Source organism: Myotis nattereri (assembly GCF_964212035.1).
Source record: "Myotis nattereri genome assembly, chromosome: 1".
Lineage (NCBI taxonomy): Eukaryota > Metazoa > Chordata > Mammalia > Chiroptera > Vespertilionidae > Myotis > Myotis nattereri.
The window spans coordinates 40170086-40192409 of NC_138075.1; positions in this window are offsets into that span (position 1 = coordinate 40170086).

Genomic DNA, 22324 nt, shown 5'->3' on the forward strand with positions numbered 1-22324 from the left:
TGTGTGCCTGCTGAACAGGTAAATAAATTCTCTTTTCTTTTCTTCAGATAATCTGCTTTTTGTGGGTTTCACTTGCAGTGCTCCAGCCACCGAACCTAAGAGGATAGAGGAAAAAGATTTTTTCTTCCCCCACAGCTACAGTCTGAGACATCGTGAGCCTCGGCACAGGGGAACAGTAGTAGAACCCTGACATTGAATTCCATAAGAAGGGCCAAGGGATTACTTGAGATGGCGGCGATATAGGCAGACGCGTCCCAGGTCGTGTCCCGGAGCAAATGGAGTCAGCAGCTGAAACTAGTAACACCCACACCGAATTGGCGAAATTGCTCAGCTGGTGAGACGGTTTGCAGCCAAGAAGAGCAGAACTCCCCAGGAAAGGTAAAAAAAAAAAAAAACCCAGGGATTTGGGCAGTAAAGTTTGCCAGACCTCTGAACCCAGAGAGTCGGAGGGAGACCGCGCGGCAGCCGCGTCCCTTGGGACAGGCACAGCCCCTGACGGGGGGAAAGGAGAACCGCGGGATTCCTGGCGCCGCCGGGGGAATTGAGAGCTCAGTGCTGTGATCACAGAGGACTGAGCCTAAAGGGGGCAGCCTGAAGAGCTGACCAGTCCATGCAGTGCCGGTAAGAGAAGAAGCTTACAGAAACCAAGCCTTCCCCGTTTCCGCGGCCGGCGTTTGTTTGATTGTTTTCACTGAATCCTGTTCATGGGACATTTCGGATACAGACACTCACCTGTGCTGAAGAGAGGGAGAGTGTGCGGAGGAGTGGAATCTGGGGAGAGCCTGAGGAGAGAGGGGGAGCCGGGAGAGGTGGCAGCGAATTGAGTGCTGAGACACCCCTGAGCACAGGACTGGGGCAGCCATTCTCTCTGGAGAGTGAGACTCCTCCCCCCAGCCCCCAGGCAAGGAGCACAGCCACACCCAGATTCCACCCTGTATAAGATCAAGGATTAAAATAACCTGATCAGTCCCTGGGAGTTAACAGGGTCTGGCCTATAGAGGGATTTTCAATCCCAGCAACAACACAGCGCTGGTAACTAACTATTACGCAGCCAGCTCTGGGCAGTGAACTTCCACTGGACAGAAAGGCCCTATAGCCTCAGAGGCCAACCCCAAAACACTGCCACCCAGAGGCTGACCCAAAAACTGACTCTTTGCTAAACACAAAATAAGGCAGTCTGGGAAACAAAAGCGGTCTGCTTTAAAATAAGGACTGTGGTTTACAACACAGAGGAACAGTGTATCGCAGGGAAACTCAACACTCTCCTGAATACCTGGCAGGTCTAAGGCGAGCCACACTGAAGAATAGAAGAACCAAGGGACCTTCACTACTGCAATTTTTTTTTTCCACCTTTTAACTAAGAAACCAATTTTTTTTCCTTTTTTTTTTTTCTTCTTTTTTTTTCTTTTCTTTTTTTTTTTTTTTCTTCTTCTTTTTCCATCACCTGATTTTACCCTTTTAATTACTACCTTCTTATTTTTAACCAGTATTACTACTGCTACCATTTTACCATTTTTTAAAGTGCCATTTTATTTTCTCTTTATTTTATTTTGGGATTAGTGTTCTCCATTCTATTTTCATCGTTATATTATTGGTTGTTTCTAGTTTGCATTCATCTCCAGGGAGCTGTTGCTGGAATTTGTTGGGATTAATGGCTGTTCTATAGGAGTATTCTCCTCATATAAAAAGTCTCTTCCCCTCTTCCACTTCATTCTCTCTTTTTGCTCTTTATTTTTTCTTCTCTTTTCTCGCTTTTATTTTCCCCCCTTCTTTTTCCAAATTTCATTTTTGCACTCCTTTTTTTTTTTGGTCCCTACTTTTCTTTTCTTTTTCTCTTTTATCTTTTTCTCTTTCTTCTTCCTGTTCCCTAATTCTCTTAATTCGGGTGATCACCTTTATTTGGGGTTATTAATATCGTGAATATATTTGTGTATAGTGCCTGGTACGTGGTGCCTTGTTGTGTTGTATTTTGTGCCTTTAAATCAACGCAGCAGGTCCAAGCAACAGCAACCTCCTGAGCAACACATCCTCTGCCGAGGAACAGCAGCTGTACGTGAAACCTCGCCCCACCAGCCAGAAGAGCCACCACAGCTGTGAACAGAACCCACCAGAGGAGCTGCTGCCAACTGAAGAGCAGCTGCTACCGCAACCGCCCGAAGAGCAACCACAGATCAAGGAGTCACTGCCACCAAGGGAGCAACCACTGAACGACTCAACGTCTAGATATGTCAGTGAGATCAAACATGGGTAGACAAAGAAACCCCCAAAGGAAAGAGAAGGAGGACTCTCCAGAAAAGCAGCTAAGTAATACAGAGGCATGCAACATGACAGAAAAAGAATTCAGAATAAGGGTCCTAGAGTGCATAAACCGGATGGAGGAAAAAATCGACAACCTCTGCAAGAAGCAAGACGAAACAGATGAAAAAATCGATAACATATGGAAGAAGCTAGAAGAAACAGATGAAAAAATCAACAACTTAAGTAAGACCCAAGAAGAAATGAAGAGTGATATAGCTGCAATGAAAAACTCCATTGAAAGTATCAACAGTAGACTAGGAGAAGCGGAGGACCGAATTAGTGAATTAGAAGACAAGGAAGCAAAACACACCCAAAATGTACTGCAATTGGAGAAAAAAATTAAAAGACAGGAGGAGAGCCTAAGGGAGCTTTGGGACAACATGAAACGAAACAACATACGAATAATAGGAGTACCAGAACAACAAAAGGATGAACAAGGATTAGAAAACCTATTAGAAGAAATAATATCAGAAAACTTCCCTGAGGTGGGGAAGAAAAAAGTCACACATGCCCAGAGAGTCCCAAACAAGGTGAACCCGAAAAGACCCACACCAAGACACATCATAATTACCATGGCAAATGTTCAGGACAAAGAGAGAATCTTACAGGCTGCCAGAGAGAGACGGAAAGTTACATACAAGGGCTCTCCCATTAGATTGTCAAATGATTTCTCAACAGAAACACATCAGGCCAGAAAAGAATGGACTGAAATTTACAAAGTGATGCAAAGCAAAGGACTGAATCCAAGAATACTCTATCCAGCAAGGCTATCATTCAAACTTGAAGGGGAAATAAGAAGCTTCACAGACAAAAAAAGGCTAAGGGAGTTTATCACCACCAAGCCAGCAATGCAAGGAATGCTAAAGGGACTGGTATAAAAATAAGAAATAAAAAGCTCAGAAAGAAAACAGCCACACAAAAACAGAAATGGCTACAAACAAGTACCTTTCAATAATAACTTTAAACGTAAACGGACTAAATGCTCCAAACAAAAGACATCGAGTGGCTGAATGGATAAAAAAACATGACCCATACATCTGCTGTCTACAAGAAACCCACCTCATTAGAAGGGACTCACACAGACTGAAAGTGAAAGGATGGAAAAATATCTTTCAGGCAAATGGAAAGGAAAAGAAAGCTGGGGTAGCAATACTTATATCGGACAAAATAGACCTCAAAGTGAAGGCCATAACAAGAGATAAGGAAGGCCACTTCATAATACTAAAGGGATCAATACAACAAGAAGATATAACTCTGGTAAACATATATGCACCCAATGCAGGAGCACCCAAATTCATGAAAAAACTCCTGGAAGATATCAAAGGAGAGATCGACAACAATACAATCATAGTAGGGGACTTTAATACACCACTGACAGCACTGGATAAGCCCTCTAGACAAACAATCAGCAAAGATACAGCAATCCTAAATGACTCACTAGATCAGATGGACTTAATAGACATCTTCAGAACACTCCACCCCAAAGCCAGGGAATATACATTCTACTCAAATGCTAATAAGACATATTCAAAAATAGACCATATATTGGGTCACAAGCAAAGTATCCCCAAATTCAAGAAGATTGAAATCATAAAAAGCATCTTCACAGACCACGATGGCATAATATTAGAAATAAACTACAATAAAAACAACCAAAAATACTCAAACACCTGGAAGCTGAATAGCATGCTATTAAATATTGATTGGGTTACCAATGAGATCAAAGAAGAAATTAAAAACATCCTGGAAACTAATGACAATGAAAACACAACAATCCAAAACCTATGGGACACAATGAAAGCAGTCTTGAGAGGGAAGTTTATAGCTCTACAGGCCTATCTCAAAAAACAAGAAAACATGGTAGTAAATCATCTAACTCTACAACTCAAAGAATTAGAAAGAGAGCAACAAGAAAACCCCAGAGTGAGCAGAAGGAAGGAAATAATAAAGATTAGAGCAGAAATAAATGACATAGAGACCAAAAAAACAATACAGAAAATCAATAAAACCAAGAGCTGGTTCTTTGAAAGGATAAACAAGATTGACAAACCTCTAGCCAGACTCACCAAGAAGCAAAGAGAGAGGACCCAAATAAACAAAATCAGAAACGATAGAGGCGAAATAACAACAGACCCCACAGAAATACAAATGATCATTAAAAAATACTATGGACAGCTCTACTCCAACAAACTAGACAACCTGGAGGAAATGGACAAATTCCTAGAAAAATACAACATTCCAAAACTCAATCAGGAAGAATCTAAAAATCTCAACAGGCCAATAACTATGGAAGAAATTGAAGCAGTCATCAAAAAGCTTCCAGCAAACAAAAGCCCAGGACCAGACGGCTTCACAGGGGAGTTTTACCAAACATTCAAGGAAGAACTAAAACCTATCCTCCTCAGACTACTACAAAAAATTCAAGAGGAAGGAACACTTCCAAGCTCATTCTATGAAGCCAGCATCATCCTAATACCAAAACCAGGTAAAGACAACACAATGAAAGAGAACTACAGGCCAATATCCCTCATGAACATAGATGCCAAAATCCTCAACAAAATCTTAGCAAATCGGATCCAGCAGTACATCAGAAAGATCATACACCATGACCAAGTAGGATTTATCCCAGGGATGCAAGGATGGTACAATATCCGCAAATCAATAAACGTGATACATCACATAAACAAACTGAAAGAAAAAAACCACATGGTCATATCAATTGATGCAGAAAAAGCATTTGACAAAATTCAACACCCATTTTTGATAAAAACTCTCAGCAAGGTGGGAGTAGAAGGATCATACCTCAACATAATAAAAGCCATATATGACAGGCCCACAGCCAACATCATACTCAATGGGCAAAAACTAACACCATTTCCCCTAAGAACAGGAACAAGACAGGGATGCCCCCTCTCACCACTCCTGTTCAACATAGTACTGGAAGTGTTAGCCATTGCAATTCGGCAAGAAGAAGAAATAAAAGGCATCCAAATTGGAAAAGAGGAAGTAAAACTGTCCTTATTTGCAGACGACATGATATTATACATACAAAACCCCAGAGACTCCATCCAAAAGCTACTAGACTTAATACATGAATTTGGCAATGTAGCAGGATACAAAATTAACCCCAAGAAATCTGAGGCATTTCTATACACCAGTAGTGAATTTTCAGAAAGAGAGATTATAAAAGCAATCCCGTTTACCATTGCACCAAAAAAATTAAGCTACCTAGGAATCAACTTAACTAAAGAGGTAAAAGACCTCTACTCAGAAAACTACAGGACGTTGAAAAAAGATATAGAGGAAGACATAAACAGATGGAAGAACATACCGTGTTCCTGGATTGGTAGAATCAACATCATTAAAATGTCCATACTACCCAAAGCAATCTATAAATTCAACGCACTTCCCATTAAAATACCAACGGCATACTTCAGAGATCTAGAACGAACTCTCCAAAAATTCATCTGGAATAAAAAAAGACCCCGAATAGCTGCAGCAATCCTGAAAAAGAACAAAGTAGGTGGGATCTCAATACCAGATATCAAGTTGTATTACAAAGCCACTGTTCTCAAAACTGCCTGGTACTGGCACAAGAATAGGCATATAGATCAATGGAATAGAATAGAGAGCCCAGAAATCGGCCCTAACCAATATGCTCAATTAATATTTGACAAAGGAGGCAAGAACATACAATGGAGCCAAGATAGTCTCTTCAATAAATGGTGTTGGGAAAATTGGACAGATATATGCAAGAAAATGAAACTAGACCACCAACTTACACCATACACAAAAATAAACTCAAAATGGATAAAGGACTTAAATGTACGACAGGAAACCATAAAAATTCTAGAAGAATCCAAAGGCAACAAAATCTCAGACATATGCCGAAGCAATTTCTTCACTGACACAGCTCCTAGGGCACTTGAAACTAAAGAGAAAATAAACAAATGGGACTTCATCAAAATAAAAAGCTTCTGCACAGCAAAAGAAACCATCAACAAAACAACAAGAAAACCCACTGTGTGGGAAAACATATTTGCCAATGTCATATCTGATAAGGGCCTAATCTCCAAAATTTATAGGGAACTCATACAACTCAACAAAAGGAAGATAAACAATCCAATCAAAAAGTGGGCAAAGGACCTAAATAGACACCTTTCAAAAGAGGACATTCAGAAAGCCAAGAGACATATGAAAACATGCTCAAAGTCACTAATCATCCGAGAGATGCAAATCAAAACAACAATGAGGTACCATCTCACACCTGTCAGACTGGCTATCATCAACAAATCAACAAACGACAAGTGCTGGAGAGGATGTGGAGAAAAAGGATCACTTGTGCACTGCTGGTGGGAATGCAGACTGGTGCAGCCACTATGGAAGACAGTATGGAGTTTCCTTAAAAAACTGAAAATGGAACTCCCATTTGACCCTGTGATCCCACTTCTAGGAATATATCCCAAGAAACCAGAAACACCAATCAGAAAGGATATATGCACCCCTATGTTCATAGCAGCACAATTCACCATAGCTAAGATCTGGAAACAGCCTAAGTGCCCATCAGTAGATGAATGGATTAGAAAACTGTGGTACATCTACACGATGGAATACTATGCTGCTGTAAAAAGGAAGGAACTCTTACCATTTGCAACGTCATGGATGGAACTGGAGAGCATTATGCTAAGTGAAATAAGCCAGTCAATGAAGGAAAAATACCACATGATCTCACTCATTCATGGATAATAGAGACCATTATAAACTTTTGAACAATAATAGATACAGAGGCAGAGCTGCCTCAAACAGATTGTCAAACTGCAGCAGGAAGGCCGGGGAGGGTTGGGGGGCAGGAGGTAGGGGGGTAAGAGATCAACTAAAGGACTTGTATGCATGCATATAAGCATAACCAATGGACATAAGACACTGGGGGATAGGGGAGGCTAGGGGACTGTCTAGGGCGGGGTGATAAAATGGACACATATGTAATACCCTTTGTAATACTTTAAGCAATAAAAAAAGAAAATCAAAAAAAAATAAAAAGAAAAAAAAAAAAAAAAAAAAAAAAAGAAGGGCCAAGGAGCTCTGTGAGGTCTCGTTTAGAAGAGCACTAATCGCATTCACAAGGGCTCCACCCTCATGACCTAAGCACTTCCCAATGGCCAGACCTCCTAATACCATCACCTGGGGCTTTAGGTTCCAATATATGAATGGGGGAGGGGTAGAGGGACATATTCAGTCTATAGCTTGAGGGAACCAGCAGGACTGGGCAGAGAGAGATGTTGAATTGTGATGCATCCACAGCTGAGACTTCGCCAATCCCATAGAGACAGAAGCTGGAATAGCAATTTTTAACTGGCCCTAAACTGAAGCAAGGGACCAGAATTTTGTACTCTGCCATAGATGTTATAGGACGCAGGTCACCTCTGAGGAGGGGGTTTAATCTTGGCTCAGGCGGCTCCCTTAAAGCAGCATTTCTTAACCTGAGCACTAATGACATTCTGGGCTAGTTGATTCTTTATTGTGGGATGCTGTCCTTGCACTGCAGGTTGTTTAAGAGCATCCCTGGCCTCCACCCTATAGAGGCCCACCCCTCAGCTGCAACAATCAAAATTGTCTCCAGACATTGCCTAATGTCCCCTGCGGGATAAAATCACCCCCATTAAGAATCACTGCCTTAAGTCAAAGCTTTCAGTCAATTCCTACCAATGGATTCAGCAGCAAGCCATCAGCAGCCAACAGGCGAGGGAATGGGCCCTGAGGTGGGGGCGGAGGGAGTGGATCTGGGTGATTCACCTCAGCCTCCACCACAGTGCAGACAAAATCACACAACTGCAGACAATGCTGGAGCTCCTGCCTCCCAGTCCAGTGCTCTTTTCTCAGGAGGGTTATTTATCATTTATACACTTGAAAAGCAAGAATAATAGATCGGGTCAGATCATGATGGTGAGCTTAGGAAGGAGCCAGAGGAGAGGGCTCAGGGACTCTGAGCTGCTATTAAAACTTATCAGCCGTGGGGGAAATTGAAAGAAGGCACAAAACCTTGCATTTCCAGAAATAGATGTGGGAAGGAGAACTGGGAATAAGAGAAGACCTGCTGAGATTCGCCCAAATTCCTGCCTTGAAAAGTCCCAGTGCTGACTCCTCCCTGCATTCCTCTCGCCAGTCCTTTCTGGGAAGAAGTGCTCCCCTAGCCCCATGAGTAGCCCAGCCTTTCACCCGCCTCTCAGGCAACACCCTGTGGCCCCATCACTCACATCCTTCCACTCTGCTTCTCACACCAGCCTTCTCAGCTTTGTCTGACCTACTGGTTCCCGCCTCCCCCCACCCCAAGCACCCCGATTCCTGGAGGCTCTTGCAGCCTGGACAGTCATGGGATAAGAGACCACATACTAGTAATTGGAAGGAGAGGGAGGTGGACACTGAGCCTTGTTTTTTCCTCCTCATCCCTTGAGAAGCAGCTGGCTTCTCACCACTAATGATACTGAATGAACACCATCCCCCAAAATGTGGTGACATAAACATAATTGCAGCAGGACTTTTTTTTTTTAATTCTGAGTAGAAAAATATGGAAGTGAAGAGAGAAAAAAAAACCATGCTGGAATGAAACATTGCCCGAGAACCACCTGTCGGCTTTTTCCAACAAAGAGGGAGGGGTGGTTATAACTACACTTTAATGAACTGTCCCATCCAAGGATCCTGCTGCTTCCTGGAACTCTGAAGCCAAATTCTGCATCTTAGACTTGGACCTATTTCTTCAAAGCCTTGCTGACTGGTTTCCTCAAACCACTGTTGCAAGGCCAAAGTCAGGGTTAGCAGGCATTGGTGAAAATATGACTAGGCAATTCACAGCAAACAAGAACACTGTGTTGCCCTTCTTGACTTAGACACTCCACCCTTCTGACATTTCCTTTAATAACTACAACTAAATCCCACCGAGCACTTGGTATGAGTCATTTCTAAGGCTATGCCCTGATGTGCATTATCTTGTCAGTCTACATAAAGCAAAACCCTTCTCCCCATTGCAATGGACTGAATGTTTGTGTACCCCAGAAATCTGTATGTTGACATCCTATCCCCATCCCCCAATGCGGTGGTATTAGGAGCTGGTGGGTTGGGGAAGTCATTGGGTCATGAGGGTGGAGGCCTCATGAACGGGATTAGTGCCCTTTATGAAAGGGACTCCTGAGAACTCTCTCACCCTCTTCTTACCATGTGAGGATGCAACAAGAAGATGACAGTCTACAAGTTGAAAGAGAGTCCTCACCAGTATCTGACCATGCTAGCACCCCGATCTTAAGGCTTCCAGCCTCCAGAACTGTAAGAAATAAATTTCTGTAGATTATAAGCTACCCAGTCTATGGTACTTTGTTACAGCAGCCCAAAGTAAGACATTACTTGACAGATAAAGCAAGTAAGCATAGAGTCCACTTACCCGAGCATGATGTAGATGGCACTTGAACCTGGACCTCTTCTAATCTTTGTGCAGCCCAGCCCACGTTGGCTCCTCTCCTCCTGGCTGCATTTCCTGCTGTGCCAAGGAGAATGGAGTCAGTGGATGTGGGGTTACTGACAAAAACTGGCCTTAACTTCCCAGCAAGGGTCAGACACAAAAACTAACCACACAGACGCTTTCTTGCCAGTCAAATCTTGCCTAACACCAACCAATTTTGTGCCTCAGACTCAAAAGGCAGCAGGCCCAGTGAGATAATCTATAAAATTTGCTTTTAAAAGGGCTGGAACCGGAGCAGAAGGGGGTTGTTCTCCCAGAATATCCCACAGAGTGATCCAGCACCATGGGAATTTTCCCCGATTTGAATAATTCCTTTTAAAATGGGAATGTAAAACTACCTTCAGTTTGTTCTTCTGCCAGGCCAAAATTACTTCCTTTCTATAAACACTCTAAAAATATTGACTGTCTGTCCCATAACCAAGTTAGTGTTTGCTTTAATTTATGGTATTCCAAGTTGAGAGACTATTAAAGTCAGAGTCAGAAAATCTGACTTTGACAAATCCTGGCAGCTTGAACCTGAGCTACTCACTTCAACTCCTTGGGCCCTGGGAGTTTCATCCACAAGTGGGGACAATGCTGGGCACCAAACCAAAGACCAAGTGGCATAGTGTTAAAGAGCACCTGCTTCACACTCAGCCTCGGGTTTGAGTCCTGACTTTACCACTGACTAGAATGTGACACTGAACTGTTCTTTAACTTCCCTGGGCCTCAATGCTCTCATTTTTTTTTAGAAAGGAATAATTACAGTGCCAATCTCTAGGATGTTGTCATTATTAATAAGATGTACGTGTGAAACTCTTAATCCTGAGCCTGGAATATAGCACTCAAGAACCTCCATTATTATTGCCACATGACTCTCCAGAATTATTGTGAGGATTAAATAAATGACAGGACCAGAAAAATACTTTAAAATTATACAGCACTACGGAAATGAAAGTTATTTTTCTACTCATTCGTTTTCACTCTCAAATTCCACCACTCAGTACTAGACTGCTTTTGTTCGGCATGATTAAATATTTAAATGAGGGCTTTTCAAGAAAAGAAAGATTACTCTGGGACTTTTGCTGTGTTTTCTAGAATTTGCTTTCTATTCATCTAAAAAGGAACTCTTTCCAACTTGCCTCTTTTGCAAGCAAATTTTCTGTTGTTTAGGAAACTAACATAAACCTGTATCCTTATCAACAGTATAAGGTGGTCTTCCTTACTAGTTAGAGTAGCCCTGGCTACTGTAAGAGGCAAACCCAGAAATCTCAGCAGCTTGATATATTTTGTTTGTTTCATGTATAAAACAAACTGGGTGCTCCTGTTCAGTGTGCAAGAGTATGCACGAAGTGGCGGGGGAGATGGGAAGGGGGTCTCTGCTCTACCCTTTCTCAGGAACTTTAGCTTCAGAAGCTGTGCCATCTTCAGCGCAGGGCTCCGAGATCAGCCTGGGCCTCCAGGTCAGCTGGCAGACAAGGAGTGTGCTTTTCAGCCACATCCATACGAAAGTGCCACATGTCACCTGCACCCGTGTCTCATGGGGCACATGGCCCCACCCAGCTGCATAGTGGCCTAGGGAATGTGGCTGGCCCCTGGTTGAGCAGCTGCTCTAGGAAGTGTGGACAGCTCACCATCTCTGCCCCACCCTGCTTCCCAAAAGTGGTTGTAGCCATATAGTCAGATGTTTCATTTCTTTGCTGTCAAATGACTACCATGCAAGTAAGTAGTAGATCTTAGAGTTCAGATCCCTTCGGAAATACAACTGATAAACACCCTAGGATCTAAACCAGGGGTGGGCAAACTTTTTGACTCGAGGGCCACAATGGGTTCTTAAACTGGACCGGAGGGCCGGAACAAAAGCATGGATGGAGTGTTTGTGTGAACTAATATAAATTCAAAGTAAACATCATTACATAAAAGGGTACGGTCTTTTTTTTTTTTTTTTTTAGTTTTATTCATTTCAAACGGGCTGGATCCAGCCCGCGGGCCGTAGTTTGCCCACGGCTGATCTAAACCAATGGTTCTCAACCTTGGCTGCACATTAGAATCACCTGGGAATCTTTTTAAAATCCTGATTTCTGGACCTCATCCTCTGGAAATTCTGTTTCTTTGTTATGGGGTGAGGCCACAACATTAGTAACAAAGAAACAGAATTTCCGGAGGATGAGGCCCAGAAATCAGGATTTTAAAAAGATTCCCAGGTGATTCTAATGTGCAGCCAAGGTTGAGAACCACTGCCCTATATGAATTCAAAGTTTGTCCTCAGTTACTATTCAACATGTCCACATTTTAATAGCCTTATATATATGTTTTCAAACTGTAAGAGAACATTTAGTTGGTAAATCACAGAGGTAGAATAAGCAATTCCTAGAAGAAATGGGCTTAGGAAATAAGTTATGGAGGCAAAGGAAAGGTACGAGGGGCTTAGGAGTGAGGAAGCTAATGGTAACACCTGGCGGTGAAGGGGAGAGACAAGGGACAGGGGAAGAGGGAGGGGAAAGGGAAAGGCACAGGCATGCTCCTGGGAGGGAGAGTGCCCTAATATCTTATTTAAGGAAAACATGTAGCCCAGCTGGTGTTGCTCAGTGGTTGAGTGTTGACCTATGAACCAGGAGGCCATGATTTGATTCCCAGTCAGGGCACATGCCAGGGTTGCGGGCTCGATCCCCAGAGGGGGCATGCAGGAGGCAGTTCATCAATGATTCTCTCTCATCACTGATGTTCCTATCTCTCTCCTTCTCCCTTCCTCTCTGAAATCAATCCAAATACATACAATTTTTTTAAAGAAAACATGTAAAACACTTAGAACAGTATTGATGAATGTTAAACACTCAACAAAAAGTAGTTATTCTTGTTCTCAGTCACCGGTGAAAATCTGTGATGAAAGAAGCTATAGGAGAGTGATGACGAGCTCGTAATCACAGCCCTGTGAGACCACATTGTTTCAAATCTCTAACCCTCTTGTGGAATGAATCAAACTCCTTCCAGCTAGGCATGACCTTGTCATGGACTAGTACATACCATCCCTGCATCACAGACCTGGGCACCAGGTCACATGGAAGCCCGCACTCTGCTCTCTCCTCTATATAACACTGCTGTGGGTTTAATGGGATGTAGTAAAATTCAGGATTTTTCATACTTTCTGTATTTTTCCTTTGAGCTCTATAATGCATTCTGACCTTACTCCCTCCGCCTCTTAAGCTTTTCCAAGGAAAAAATTGCTTGATTTTTTTCTTTTATGGTTTAATACATGACTACATGCAACAGCCTTTGGGGTACAAATCGTTATTTGTTTTATTGCCATGGTGTTTATCATTCCTTCATCAACACTCTGAATAACAACGTCTGCTCCAAGGAGATGAGTTCTCCTCCCTCTTCATTTTTATCCAATATTTCCTTTATCTCCTTCAAGACAATTACAACTATTAAAATCAAAGCCCTTAAGGAAAATGTCAGAAAAAAAATGAGCTCATATTCACAGAAACTGAATTGGTAAGAGGGCTTGGACTTGCCAAGGAACAAAGATGACAGGAAGTTAATAAACAACTTTACCACTTTTTTTTTTTTACTCTCACAAGCACAAGTGAAGTTTCAGGTGCTGCATCTATTAAGATTTCTCCTGGGAACAGTGCCTACTTTATTAAGAGACTAAACCTACAGTATTTTAGTAGTTAATTTAACAACAAATTCCTAAGACGCACTTCTACTGTAGCTCTGGGAGAGAAGGAGTCCATAATAATATTCCCACATCTTCCGTTTAGACATAGGGCAGCAGAAGTAAGTTTTCTTAAGTACAGGGCAATATTCACCTCTCTCATTGCGTTTTCTTATTGGTAGGCATTTCTAATGTACTAGGGACTGACTTTCTGTATCAGTTATCACGAAGTCCTAACTCTGTGGCTTTGGGAATATCTAGAGAATTGACCCAGATGCTCATGATAAGGTTAGCATCCTTCACGAACTACCTACCACCAGATCTGGATCACCCCTGGAGGAAGGGTTCCGATATTCCATGTGGAAACTGCCATCCTAGGAACAGCCAGAAAGTAACCAGAATTTTCACCTATATTAGGAAAATTCCCTGTTATGTAAAGCAGACTGACTAGTAATCCCAAGATGTCAAGTTCATCTTGAAAACTGTAAAGCAATATAGTACAAAACGCCCGCCGGCACCACGGGAATATGCAGCATACTGTTAGAATTATATCAGTTTATTTGGATGTCAGAACCACACATCATCATCACGAAAAACTGCAAGAACTTTTCTTAAACTGGAAAAAAGATACAGAATCCTCATTACCACAGGTACCACAACAATCTGCAAATTGAGGGCTGCGTTTGCCAGACATGCATTCCCTGCAAGAATCATCTCCTTGACAATAGATCATCCTCTCCTAAGTAATTTGCTGAATCAACAAAAGCCAGGCCAAAGGAATTCCAAACGGTGCACTTAAGTGTGTGGTTCCAACACCGGACAACATGGTATCCATATGGCCCTCACTGCCCGAGGCAGGGCCTGGGGTCTGGGGCTGTTTAGCAATGTGTTGGGGGTCCAAATGTACACACTATAATTAAAATGTGCCTTTCTTTATTCTCCATTACCAATCTCAAAGGGCTCCTTCAATGCCATTCCCTGATTCCTTAGGGATGGAGATGAAGGGGCAATAGCAAAGAGGGGATTTTTAAATTACCCATTCAAGGTAACTTAATCTTCTCTCATTTAAAAGACTCTCTGGTCAACTCAATCCCTTTTAGCCCAACAGCTTTTCCTAGCCTCAACCCCCTAACAGAGTAGAATTCTCTGTGCCTTAAAAGGATTTCCCAGCCCAGCCAGTGTGGCTCAGTGGTTGAGCATCGGACATATTAGAATTTTGCCTTCACACAGAATCAGCCACCTGGATTAGTTGGACCTGCCAGACTAAGTCTCACATGAGCCAATATGACTGATGCGAGGAAGGAGTCCGAAGCAGTGCCGCAACACACAGTAGCAGTCAAGCGTCTGGCACCCCTGGTTGCTTCCCAAATAGCCCCCAGTCCGTTTGACCTTCTTCCTGGTCATGTCCATCAAAACAACTGGCAATCGTTATTTCCTTAAAGGACTAAGAGGCGTTTTCTTCCTCACCATCTTTGCTCAGAGTTCATAAGCAAAGCCTGCATTAACAGTGACTTTGAGAAAAGATGACAAATGAGAGAAATGAATTTTAAAATAGGTGGGTTTTTTTTTCCCTACCAGACACTAAAATCACTGCCTCTCAACTACCAGCTTAGTTAAAGGCTCAGGTTCTGGTGAAGACTGTGGTGCAGAAATAGCAGCTGTAACAATCACACTCGCCTTCGTGTTACTTCAAAGGGTAGAGCTGGCTTTTCTGATGTTCATGCCTCGTGAGTCAGGGCAGCACAGGCTCACTTCTTGATTCTTCAATCTTCCAAGATCCTGACCACGGCTCTTGGGACATTCTGCCCCCTTCTGATTGACCAAGTTTAGAACCAGGTAGTGGGAGCCCTTGCACATGATTCCCATGCCATGGCTTCCCTCCCGCCCAGCTCTATGGCGGTGCCATTGAGACCAGGCATCATATGAGCCTAAGGAGAAAACAAAAGGTAGAGAAGATTGGGGGGAGAGGGATGGGGAGATGAGGAACTAGTAATAATGGAGTCGGAAAAACTCCAAGACTTCCAGCCATGCCACAATTCTTTGGCACAGTTTCAGGCATTCCCTGTCTTACCACCCACTCCTCACATCCCGCCACCATTCCCCAAATGAAGGCTAGTGAATGCCACCCACTCCCACCTAGAGAACAATTCCAGATTGTTCTGCTACACAGATCAGACTGTGCAAGAGGATAATCGGGCACTTGAATTTATGAAGTAGCCTGTAGTTTAGGTAGGTTTTTGTGTGTGTGTTGTTGTGTTCTTTTTTGTTTGTTTGTTTTGTTTTGTTTTATGCCTTTTTCTCAGAAAGTAATGGGTACAGAATAGCTATTAGAAATTACAAGAGGAAAAGGCAATATAATACTTTGAATGGCTTGGTCTTCCCAGCCACTCAGCTTTACTTGAGATAATCTGACCTAGCTAGATCCTAGGTATGGAATCTGCACACTTAACAACTTTTAAAAGTTCCTCAATTTTTGAGAGAAACCGAACCCTCAACAGAGTAGCAGAAAGTCTTGCAGTGCCTGGGCTTAAACCAGCCAAAGAGGAATCCAAAAATCAAAGCCTCCCTGGCATTTGTCACCAGCAATGAGTGCTCCAATAACGAGGAAACTGGTCTCTCTCCTGCAAAGACCACGGCCTTTCCTCTCACTACCCTCGGCTGGGGTTTATCTGTAGAGACAAACCCACCAGGCAAATGTCCAGTCAACAGTTTAGGACAAAGTGTAAATAAATGTCACGATGAAACACTGAATGTGATGAGTAATTTACAAGTACACCAATCAGCCATAGTTTGTCTTTCAATCTGAGCCATAGCACCTTCTTGGCCATCCTGGTAACCAGTAAGTTAAGATTCTTCCTGTCTGGTTCCTCCAAAGCTTATTTTTCCTGGTGGGTTTCTCCAAAATTTGACCAGCCGACTGGGATCCTGAGCCACTTTGATGTTATTTACGTTACTAAGGTAGAACTTACTGCTGTAACAGATAAACCCGGAAATCTTTGTTCCACACAATCATTCAGGAACCAGACTAACAAAGACTCCGCCATCTTCAACACATGGTTCCCAAGGTCACCCTAGTCACTGGCAGACAGCAGAGGGAGAAAAGAGTGAAGGCAGGTCCCCTAGAACAGTGGTTCTAAACCTTGGCTGCACATCAGAATCACCTGGGAATCTTTTTAAAATCCTGATTTCTGGGCCTCATCCTCTGGAAATTCTGTTTCTTTGTTAGGGGGTGGGGCCACAACATTAGTAACAAAAAAACAGAATTTCCGGAGGATGAGGCCCAGAAATCAGGATTTTAAAAAGATTACCAGGTGATTCTGATGTGCAGCCAAGGTTGAGAACCACTGCTCTAGAACTTGTTTATGGCCAGGCCTGGCATTCTATTGGCCAGAATTCAGCCACAAGGTCCACTTGAATGCAATGGTGACTAGGAAATGTAGTTCCTGTGTGGGCAGTCACTTTCCAGAAACAGTTCTCTATGGAAGCAACCCAGCTCAGCTACAGTGAAGATGATAGTAGTGGTGGTTGCAGCAGCTACCATTTACACTAGGCCCCTGCTAAGTGCTTAACAGTTTCTCATTGAATCCTCAGACTAACCCTATGAAATAAATTTTATTAGCCCACTGTTTAAGATAAGAAACCTGAGCACAGCCAGTGTGCTTCAGTGGTTGATCATTGACCTATGAACCAGGAGGTCACAATTTGATTCCCGGTCAGGGCCCATGCCCAGGTTGCGAGCTCAATTCCTAGTAGGGGGCATGCAGGAGGCAGCCAATCAATGATTCTCTTTCATCATTGATGTTTCTATCTCTCTCTTCCTCTCTGAAATACAAATATATTTTTAAAAAGATAATAAAACTGAGGCTCAGAAAAAGTAATTTACTTGCCCCAAATCACATGACTAATCAGGAAGAAGCAAGGACTAAAACCCCAGAATATGAGCATAAAGTGCATATTATAAAGCACTATGCCCATACTGTTTTCCTTAAGTTTGGCTATAGTTATTTGATTAGTATTTTCCTCTTTGAGTTATTTATCTTATTCCCAGAGAAGTTCCCTAATCACCATAAAACTTGGAACTCCCTATGAGTTAGGGAATTGTCTAGGATCTATAAAAGTCCTTTGTTCTTTGAAACTAATTCTTCCTTTCCATTTAATGATCCTTGGATCTCCAACTCACCAAAATCTCCCTGAACTGGGCGCTCTCATTTCTTGGATGCAGAGCCCCAGGTCAGCTCTCTGGGGCTGTTCCTCACACCCAACTCTTTCCTAATGAATTTGCCTCAAGTCATTGAATGTACTTTTTGTTGCCTTTGGAGCTCTTCCAACAAGAAGGTTTCTCCAAAAATGTCCTGTTGCTTTTCATACTCCACTCCCCAATCCTCAGATGTCACAAATCTCTCCTACTCACTGTTTCCCTCAAGCTCTGCTTTTCGGTTTTGTTTTACAATCTTTTACTTTTGTTCCTCCCTTGAGAAATGACACCTTCAAAATCTAATACTGAGGTTTAAAATTGTTCTGGTCCAAGTAAGGGCCAGATAGCTTTCCATGTTGCAGAGGAGGCTAGGGTTAGAACTAAGGGAAAATTAATAACAATTGGGGGTGCAAATGTCTTTGTTTGGTGAATGTTTTGGACTGTGGTGTAATTCAACCAGCCAACGTCAAGCACTTTTTAACATAAAATCAATGGAAGACTCGGTCTCTCTTTTTAGGGTATTAAAGAGAGAGAGAGAGAGAGAGAGACTAATTTCAGATCTTTTACTGTTTCTCTCTATATATATGTGTGTGAGTGTGTGTGTGAGTGTGTGTGTGTGTGTGTGTGTGTGTGTGTGTGTTTATTTATTTTAGAGAGGAAGAGAGATAGAAACCTCAATGATAAGAGAGAATCATTGATGGGCTGCCTCCCGCACGCCCCCTACTGGGGATCGAGGCCACAACCCATGCATGTGCACTGGCCAGGAACTGAACTGTGACCTCCTGGTTCATGGACTGACGTTCAACCACTGAATCACACAGGTGGGCTTTTGTTGTTTCTTAAATAACAAAAGCTCGATTCATTCTTTTCCTCTCATAACCCTAAATCATATTGCCAGAGAAGTTATCATATCTTCACCTGAGAACGTGGAACTCTCCAGGTAACAGAGCTTTCGTTTTAAGCTTTTTCTATGATCTAAAAATCCCATTTTACTTTGCTTCTCCTTTTTCCCCTTCCAACTGAGAGTGGCTTTTCTTCTTTCCTGTGGAAATGTCTGATATGCCATGTCACCCTTTCCCTTAATGAGCTAACACTTGAATGATAAGCAATCTTGATACTAGGAAGTCACATCACACTGCTTTCTTCTTCCAGAAACTTCATGAACTCACCCAATTGCAAAAGCACAAGCATAATGGGGTGTGTGTGTGTGTGTGTGTGTGTGTGTGTGTCCTTTCTTTCCTTGACAATCAAGAGCCTATTTCACGGAGGCAGCTGCAGCACCTAGTATAGTGATGGCGAACCTTTTGAGCTCGGCGTGTCAGCATTTTGAAAAACCCTCACTTAACTCTGGTGCCGTGTCACATAAAGAAATTTTTTGATATTTGCAACCATAGTAAAACAAAGACTTATATTTTTGATATTTATTTTATGTATTTAAATGCCATTTAACAAAGAAAAATCAACCAAAAAAATGAGTTCGCGCGTCACCTCTGACACGCATGTCATAGGTTTGCCATCACTGAGTATGTTCCCTTAATTATAACACCTTCCAGGAATGTTCCTGAACAAAATCAGAACCAGGCTTGGTCCCTGAATCAAACCTACTCAGTTCCCACCTTTGTGGAAGAATCAGAAAAATATTTTTCTGGGCAAAAAAAAAAAGCTCACAAAAACTATTATTTCTCTGTACCCAAAGCCCCAAATCACCATTACCATTCTAAGTAGTCAATAAAGTTTGTCAGGGACATTCAGCTGCACATGGCAGATTGAATGTGTTTATTTACCTCCACTGCCTGCCAAATGCCACAAAAATTATAGTAAGGAGAGGACAAAATACATAAGCCCATAAGGAAGAGAACAATAGGAGAAATTAGAGTAATTAAGTTTTGGAAGCTGAAAAGCAAATGGACTAGTGATAACTGACTTAGCAGACCTGACAAAAATAAAACTTAAGCTGGCAGCAGGGAAAAGCCAGAAGCAAGCGGATCTGGACTATGGAAGGCTCCAAAACCGGAGACACCGGGCGCCTCTGAAAGGCGGTTGCACAGCTTAAAGTGTGCATGCTGCGGGGGTGCGCCTAACAGAGCTGCGCCACCTAGGTTTCAATCTGCATCTAAGAATTTATGTAGAAATAGCGGGACCTTTTGAAAGAGAAAGAAAACAGAGACTCCAAGCCCTTCACTCTGAGATTTAAAGTGGTTAAAATCTCTCTGGAGGACCAGGATGGCCCCTTCCTGAAGCTAGATGGCAGTAAAGAACTCCGAGCCCCCTGGAAAAAAAAATCCTGAGAGTAGGAGGTTAAAACAGATGCAAAGAGAGCAAAGTAATGCTGTGAATAAGAAGGCTAACGGTTCTCAGAGCTCATCCCTGCTCACCTGGTAAATCACCTGGTGGCAGCGCACATTCCTCCTGAAATCTCACCCTCCTCCCTTGGGGCAGCTGATGTTCTTGCTATATTTCCTGAGCTTCTTCAGAACCGGGCATCAGTAGGTCCCATTACGGGCATCTGAGAAAGACTAGGGTAAGTTGACACCATCCTAGACTTGGGGTCTAGGAGGGAAATATGAAAAAAAGATAGAGAAGTAATGGGAAAGTATCTCAGAGAAAGAAACCTGTTTTCCAAGGGCTCAGTTTACTTAGCCATGTTTTGCCCAAAAATGGTTCTTTTGGTCCCAACCTCCAGGGGCAAGATAAAGGGTCCCTCCAAACATTCTGAGAGCCAAATACAGAGAAAGCATTCATATCTTTACCATGAAACTCAAGGGAACAGCAATGTGAAGAAAAGTCCAAGATCAAGACGAAGATTATAGTTCTTTGTCCTTAAATAGCAGTAAGATTTTACCAATCCCTAATTGAGTGCAACTGGGAACAGGAAATTTAATAAGTGCACTTATGTCATTAAATGTAAGGTATATAATTTACTCCTTGTAATTGGCATTTTTTTTTCAATAAATTGAATCTTTTCACAATCCCTCTTAAAATAATTATTTTGAATGTCGCTAAAGTGAAAACTCCTGAGATAGGCTGAACTGATCTGGGACCATCTTTTTTTTAAATACTAGAGGCCCGGTGCACAAAAATTTGTGCACTCAGGGGGTCCCTCAGCCTGGCCTGTGCCCTCTCACAGTCTGGGACCCCTCGGGGGATGTCCACCTGCTGGCTTAGGCCTGCTCCCCGGGGGATTGGGCCTAAACTGGCAGTCAGACATCCCTCTGGTAGCCCGAGAGCCCTCGGGGGATGTCCACTTGCCAGCAGGGAGCAGGCCTAACCTGCAGTCAGACATCCTTAGTGCTGCTGAGAAGGCGGGAGAGGCTCCCACCATCACCATTGTGCTGGCAGCCATCAGCCTGGCTTGTGGCTGAGCAGAGCTCCCCCTATGGGAGCACACTGACCACCAGGGGGCAGCACCTGCATTGAGCATCTGCCCCCTGGTGGTCAGTGTGTGTCATAGTGACCAGTCATTCCCAGTCGTTCTGCTGTTTAGGGTCAATTTGCATATTACCCTTTTATTACATAGGATAGAGGCCTGATGCATGGGTGGGGGCCAGCTGGTTTGCCCTGAAGGGTGTCCCGGATCAGGGTGGGGGTCCCGCTGGGGTGCCTGGCCAGCCTGGGTGAGGGGCTGAGGGCCATTTTCAGGCTGGCCACACCCCCTTCAGGGTGAGGGTCCCCATTAGGGTGCCTAGCCAGCCTACGTGAGGGGCTGAAAGCTGTTTGTAGGCTGGCCAAGCCCCCCAGTGGGGACCCTCACCCCATGGGGGTGTGGCAAGCCTGGGTGAGGGACTGAGGGTGGTTTTCAGACTGCCCACAGCCCCTTCAGGGTGGGGGAGTCCCGCTAGGGTACCTGGCCAGCCTGGGTGAGGGGCTAATGGCCGTTATCAGGCTGGCCACGCCCCCCCAGCAACCCAAGCTCCCAGCCTCTCCTTTTTTTCCTTTTTCTTTTTTTCTGGGATTTATTTATCTTCTATAATTGAAACTTTGTAGCCTTGAGCAGAGCCGAGGGCCAGCCAGGGCAGGCGGGAAGCTTGGCTTCCTCCATTGCTGGGGGCAAACCAAGCCTCCTACTCGCTCCAGCTCTGTGGCTGCTGCCATCTTAGTTGGGTTAATTTTCATACTCACTCCTGATTGGCTGGTGGGAGTGGCTGGTGGGCATGGCTTGAGCATAGTGGAGGGACAGTTAATTTGCATGTTTCTATTTTATTATATAGGATATTCTTATTGATTTTCAGAGAGCGGTGGAGACAGAGAGTGGGAGAGAGAGAGAAATAAATAAAACATCAATGATGAGAGAGAATCATTAATTGGTTGCCTCCTGCATGCCCCCTACTGGACCAAGAATCGAACCGTGACCTTCTGATTCATAGATTGACACTCACGCACTGAGCCATGCCAGCTGGGCTGGGACCATCTTCTTATTGGTGGGTGGGTAGAAATAACCGCATAGCCCTTTAGCTCACCAATTATCCCAATACCAAATGTATAAATGGTCTTAGGAACAGAGCCTTGAATACTGCCATCAGTACAGCCTAGGATGTTTTGTTACACACAATAGGAACCAAGTTTGGCTAACTTAACGCCACAAGAGATTTGTCCAGAGGGTGTGGCAGATGCTCACAGACTTGTAAGAACAGATGCACAACCAACCAGGCCTCAGGAAAAACAGGCACCTGGGAGCTCCTGCTGA